Here is a 6,735-nt window from a genome sequence, read left to right as displayed (position 1 = left end):
GCCCCTCACCCCGCCCCGCCCTGAATTGCTCCCCACCCCCACGCCCCCGCGGACCCCGCCCCCGGCCCCAGGTCCGAGCGCTGGGAGGGCGGGAGGGCCCCCAGCAGGGCCAGGCTCCGGGCAGCCTCCAGCGAGAACCTGGGGGATCGGGGCTGCGGGGCCACCGTGGCCAGGGTGGGGCTGCGGTTCCTAGGGTGCGCCCTCACCTGGTCCTCACAGAGGAGGAGGAGATCCGGGGAGGTGCGACGCCCTGGGCCCTGGCTACCCCCAGGACTCTGCCTCGGCTGCCTCAGGCCCAAGACCCCCTCCTGCGAGCTGCTTCCGGGGAAACCGGCCCTCGGCCACCCTGTCCGCGGGGGCTCCTGTGGGTCTTCCCCTCCACACCAGCTGCTCCCTGGGGGTGGGTGACCTGGGCCTTTGCACATCCAGAGCTCCCCACGGGGCTTCCTGTCTCTGACCTGGCGACCCCTGCCTGAGCAGAGGGTCTGCCTCCTCCTTGCAGGAGGCGCAGAAGGTGGCTCTGAGGAGCTGTGACTGAGTCTGCTGGCCCAGGGTCACCTTGACTGCAGTTGAGGAAAGGGCCCAGCATCCGACAATATTTCAGGAATCCCCACCACCCCTCCAGCAGCCAGAAGGGATGGCGCTGGGGTCTGAGATGCTGAGCCCGCGCAGGCACTGCCCTGGGGAGGGTGGGTGAGGAGCATGTCCCTGGAGAGATGGTCTTGCTTTGGGCGAGGACCCCTCCCAGTTCAAGGTGCCAAGGTGCCCAGATGCCAGGCAGACTCCTGGTCCTCTGAGGGGCTCAGGGAGCCAGGTGGAGTGCCCGCTGGGGGAGGGGAGACATGGGTGCTATGAGGCAGGGCAGATGGGGGCTCTGGGGGTAGAGGGTGCCATGTCTCTGATGTCCGTCCCAGGGTCCAGCCTCCTGGGATGAGGCCCACCAGCCTGTTAGGGAGGGCGCTGTGGGCAGAGGCAGAGACTGGGTCACTGTCTGCAGGCGGCAGGCAGGTGTGGGCAGCAGGGCCTGGTTTCCCTGTCCAGCTCCTGGCCCTGTCCTTTTGCTCCTTGACTTTCACAAAGGCACAAGACCCAAGCCGTGCATGCACTGGTGACAGTTTATTAAGAGATTTCCCATTGCTTTGATTACTTTCATTTTAATTACCCTAATTAGGCGAGAGCCATAATGGAGCGGGGCTGTCCCACGGTGCTGTGGAAAGGGCCTGGGGCCTGGAGGCGGCAGGGCCGCCTGACATTCACCATCACATTAGCCCTGATCAGTCCCCTGTGTGTCTGCCCCAGCACGTGGAGCCCGCGGGCCGGCAGGCTCTGGCTAGTGGGCAGGTGGTCACCGGCTGTGATGGCGGCCCCCGCCTGAGAGAGGTGCACCTGCTTCGGGCTGTGGGGGTGTGGGTTGCGGGACCACGAGCAATTTTGTGTCTGCAGATGTGTGTTCTTTTAGGCCCTGGTGTGAGGACTGACCCCGGGAGTAAGGGGCTTCTCGTCAGTTGCGGTGGGAAGGGGTCTGCCTTTCTGATGTGTCAGGGGATGGTGGTTCTGGGCGTTTGCCCTCTGCACTGCTGTGCCTGTCTAACCTGGACAGGACAGGACTGGCGGGGTCTTTGTGGGGAGTTCATGGCTTCTCCACAGCTTTAGGGGTGAATGGGGTCTCACTGCGATGGAAGCGTTAGGCTCTGATTGATGCCCCGCTGGACCAGGAACCACGTAAGAGTCAACCTGGATCCCGCAACCAGGGCGTGTCACTACAGACCCAGATTAGGGGCCCCAGGAAGTGCATCCAGCATCTGGGAGCTCTTCCTGCTGCCCCCGTGGGTCTGCCTGCCCCGTGTGTGCTCAGACCTCGCTGGGAGCAGGGAGGGACAGGGGACTCCTCGTGCTCCCCAAAAGGCCATGAAATGGCATTGTGAGGGATGTGGACACCCATGTGGTGGTCTCAGCAGGAGCACATGGTCCCTGTTCCTGGTCACGCCCAGACTCTGGGGTAAGGATCCGCCAGGGGGTGGGAGAGCTCTGAGTCCCGTTTTCCCAGGTGTGAGCAGAGGCACCGCAGCGAACTTGGAAATAAAAGTCGCTTATGAAAGTGAAGGGTTGTCGACGGCCTTGAGGTCACCTTACATTTTGGTGGCTTTTACCTCGTGCGAGGTGGGCTGGGTGGGCGCTCCCAGGCCCCGTCTGCAGACGCACGGAGCGGTGAGGCCCCCTGCCTGGGGATGAGGCCGTTTGAGCTCATCCTCTGCCCCGCCAGAGCGGGCGTGGGGCGACTTCACTGTACAGGCATCTTCACCAGCCCTTTACCCAGTGCTCCTGGGAGGACTGGGGGCCACGGGGTTCTGACGCCAGTTTACCTGTCACTGTCACAGAAGCAGCTCTGCCTCACTTGCCCTCACCCGCTCCACCCTTCAGACACCCAAGTGCTCCCCAAGGTCGGGTCGGATCCCAGCGCAGGGCCCGGAAATCCGGAGTGGGTGCCATGCCCTGCCTGCAGACCGCCTGCAGCCCTGAGGGGCTCCTTCTCAGCCAGGAGGGAAGTCTGGCCCTCCTGACACCTGTCAGCGGCCGCCACTGCCAGGGCCCAGGGCAGGGCTCCTGAGCAGAGGCCATTGGCACCACCCCGGAGGCAAGCTGAGCAGAGCTTGGCCCCCGACCCCCAGCCACACAGCCCCAGGCCCGAGCTTCCGTTCAGTGATGGCTCTGTCTCCCTGCAGGCTCCCCTGGGACCCCTAGTCCTACCCGCTCCTCCCCAGGTACCCAGCTTGGAAGGCAGACTCGTTTCCTCTCAGCCAACCCCGATGAGATGAGAAAGGGGAACCCTTAATGGCCCGCGGCTGCACCCAGGGCCTCTCAGAAGTGGCCTCGGGCTCTCTGAGGGGCACTTCCCTCTCCTCCCGCTCACTCGAGAGCCAGGGGCAGCTCTGGCCACTTCTCTGGGCTCAGCGGCCACCCAACACCCCTGAACCCCGTGCTCTCTGAGGTGTGTGACCCCACCCCGATCCCCCACCTGCCGGGCCCCAGGACACCCCCTCGACTCACGCAGCCCCTCCCTTCGGCCCAGGAGCTAACCTGTGGCGGCAGTGGCCGGACACCAGTGGGGATCCAGAGGCCGGGCTGGGTGGGGCCTGGGTGACACCAGATGAAATTTCAGCCTCTCGTCCCTGCCGCCAGACAGGCAGGCACTGCATGCAGAGGACCCGACAACCAGGGGGTAGCGCAGTCCTCTGGAGCCCCGCGCCTGGTGTGGGGAGGCCTCTCCTCTCGGGACCCTTCCTCCCGACTGCTGACCACTCGTGGGCCTGCACCCCTCCCTCGGCTGGCCTGGGCGCTGAGCTTCCCGCAGGCCTGGCAGCCCGCGGGTGGTGGGGGCGGGGGGTGCCACACCTGTCACACGGCGCCTCCTCCCAGTCTATCCATGATCAATAATGCAGGAGGGGCGTCCCCGCCGTTCTCCAGCCACCCACCCACCTGTTGCTCTGGGAGTGTTTTAATCTCAATTACAGGGGCGGCGGTTTGCTAAGGGCCACCTGGTGTGAGGGTGCTCCTGTGGGGAGGCTCCTGTTTAAGGAGGAGCAGGTTTGTGGTATTTGTGTCCTTGCACCAATGGAGATGGCCTTCTGTCTTTATCGGGGAGGCTCTGGGCTGCCCTGAGCTAACAGCTCCTGCCTGTGGGACCTACCCTGCCACCTCCTGTCCGTCTCCAAGCACCCTTGTCACTCAGCCTAGCCGCACTGGCCCCTTGCTGTGCCTGACCCAACTCCACTCCCCAAAAAGACTGTTTCTGTTCCTGCCCCAGGGCCTTTGCATTGCCGGCCCCTCTTCCCCCACACTCCCTCCCTCACTCTCTTCAGGTCTCAGCTCAGCTCAGTCATCTCTCTTAGAGAGCCCTTCACTGACCTCTCCTCTACAGTAGCTCCGCATTCTCCTCTGCCGCCTTGCCTGCCTCACTGCCCTGCGCTGTTCCCTGGTCTGTTGTTGGCTTTCCTCGGTGGGACGTGGCTCTCGGAGGGTAGGCTTGGGCTGCCACTGCCCAGCAGGCACCTGACAGGTGGGAGAGGGAGGAAGGAAAGAGGGAAGGGGGAAGGGAGAGAAAGAAGGGAAGGAGCGAGCTGTGCCTTCCGAGACCGCTGTACTACCGTGCAGGGAGGACCCCAGCTCCCCGCGAGGCGGCCGGCCTCGAGTCACAGATGTCCCCAAATTCAGCACCTGAAATGGATACCACCTGCTGTCCGCTGCCAACCCACCTGATTCCCAGGAACCAGCTCCTTAAACGCAGAAAGGTGGGGAAGTTAGTTCGCTTTCCCGCAGAGCCGCCCAACTTTCTCCTTTGCCTTTTCCTTCCCCTGAAACTTCGTAACGTTGGGGGATGGGGAGATTGATGGGCCCAGCCGCTGGCCGGTTTGTGTACAGAGCTTATATTGGTTTGAACTAATGGAGTTTATCAAGCAGGCACGGCATCATCAATCACGCAGAAAAATAACACGGCGGAATGACTTTTCAAAATGTCGTTGGTATAATTATCATCTTGCCCGTTACACTAAATGCCGCCATTTATATCTGCGATGCTTAAGTATGCAAACAGTAATTAACGTGGTAATGAACTGGGGGCCCCGGAGCCTCCCCTCCCTGAGCTAATTTGCATGTTAATTATCATTAGCGACCAGGGAAACAAGTTATAAACAGCCTAATTAGCAGCCAGATCATTTTTACAAGAAATCACATGCACTTTGACACGTGAGCCAGCGTTAGATTAATGAAGTCGGGTGGAGTGGCCCCTCCTGGGGAGGGGGGTGTCCTCAGTGCAGCGGCCTTGGTGGCTTCTATGGCGTCCGCCAGCAGGGTGCTGTTAGGAGTTGGGGCCGAGCTGGATGCAGTGCTGCTCGACCGGCCTGGGTGCCCAGGGTGTGCTGATGAGGATGCTGTCTCTGGCCAGCCTCTGACACCGTCCAGGGCTCGGGCCAGCCCCTCTTGCTCGGGCTGTTGTCTTGGGATGGACAGGAGGAGCCTAGAGCCTGGCCTGGGCTGGGTGAGACCAGGGGAGGGTGAGTGGTCTCTGTGAGAGAAAATACCCTTCTGACAGTTGTTGAAAGGGTCCGGCGGTCTTCCTCCGAGACTGCTGTGGCAGGGTGAGAGAGGGCTCATGTCTGGGTGGACGAGGACGGGGGCGTTTACAGCCAAGGAGCAGTGTTGGGGGAGTGGTCCATGGATGGAGAAGTATGAAGAGCAGACATCAAGGCCAGGGGGATTCAGGCCAGGGGGATCAGACCTGAGGGGTGCGGAGATTCCTGCTAAACTGACGTAGCAGGATTCTTGCTAGCCCTGGACCCAGCGGGCTGAAGGCGCGGCCCAAGGACGAGGCCTAGTGCAGAAGAGGGCTCGCGGGCCTGTCTGAAGTTTGGTCAAGAAGAGAGTCCTTGTTGTCACAAATGACATCTTTATCTTTCGTGCCAAATGACAAAGTCTTTGTCATCACAAAAACATTTCTCTGGTTTTGCACATGTACCCTGTCCTGGAGCCATGGCTCCTCGGCCGAACGCCGGGACTTGCTCCTCTGGAGAGATGATGTTTCCCAGCTCCTGTTGCATGCCGGCTCTGTGCCAGCTTCTCGCCTGCAGAACAGCCCAGTTCTGAGAGATGAGGACCCCGCCCAAGGCCTGCAGCCCTGTGGCTGCCCGCGAGCCCCCGGGCACCCTGCACTCCAATCACTGGTGCGGCTCAAGCCACTCAAGTCTCCTCTTCGGAGAGACTGCCCGGCCGCCCCGTCCAACACCTGGCCCGGCATGCCCTCCACAGCCTGGCTCCCTGGCTGGAATGTCAGCTCTCCTGGCAAGGACGCATCCCCTTGGCCAGCGTCTTCCTGGCGCCCAGAACAGCCTGGCACACAGCAGGACTCAGCAAGCACTGGGGAGTGGGTTGAGGCTGGAGTGTGTTACCCCAGAGCAGGGGCTGGCCCGGGTAGCGAGTGGTTTTGCACTCCCGGGCCCGGCCGTCTCTGTCCCAACCACTCAACTCGCACAAAGGCGGCCGCAGATGAATGCGAGCCAGTGGCATGGCTGTGTGCCGATGAAACTTTATTTATGGACGCTGACACTTAAATCTCATTACTTCCGTGTGTCACAAAATATTGCTCTTCTTTTGATCTTTCCAACCATTGAAAAATGCGTAAAGCACCGCTGGCTCGCGGGCTGCGTGAGACCAGCCGGGCTGAGGTGACCGCTCTTGCACGTGACTTTAAAATTCGACTGGTTCCCAACAAACTGCAGGGTATGCTTCAGGGGGATTTTTAGTAAACTTTTTGATTACTTCAGAGAGGCTTGCTGTTTTTGTGTGGATCTGACACAATTCTGACTCGCTCCGACCTGTCCAGTGGTTTCCTTCCGTTTCCGTTGTACGTGGGGGCTTTGATCCCATTTAGGGTGCGCAGGCTGCTTGCATTCCTCTGTGCTGCTCTGTTGCTGGTGTTCCCTCCAGCTTAGAACAGCCGTTCAGCGGATGCTGGTGGCTTTTCCAGGGACGGGATCCTGCCACCCGAGCCACCAGTGCGGCGCTGACAAATGGCGAGGTGGCTGTCCCGTCAGCGATGCTGCTATTGAAGGGGCGGCCCTGGCGAGGCTGGCCCTGCCTCTGGCTTCGCACCTGAGACCAGGCGGATGGACGAGTTCTGGCGTTTCAGACATCCCCATGGGCCCCCCACCCCGCTCCCGCTCTTTTCCCCGCTGGGCTCTG

This window comes from Equus przewalskii, chromosome 2 (assembly GCF_037783145.1).
Source record: "Equus przewalskii isolate Varuska chromosome 2, EquPr2, whole genome shotgun sequence".
Classification (NCBI taxonomy): domain Eukaryota; kingdom Metazoa; phylum Chordata; class Mammalia; order Perissodactyla; family Equidae; genus Equus; species Equus przewalskii.
The sequence above is the reverse complement of the archived record's forward strand: the minus strand, read 5'-3'. Positions refer to the sequence as shown.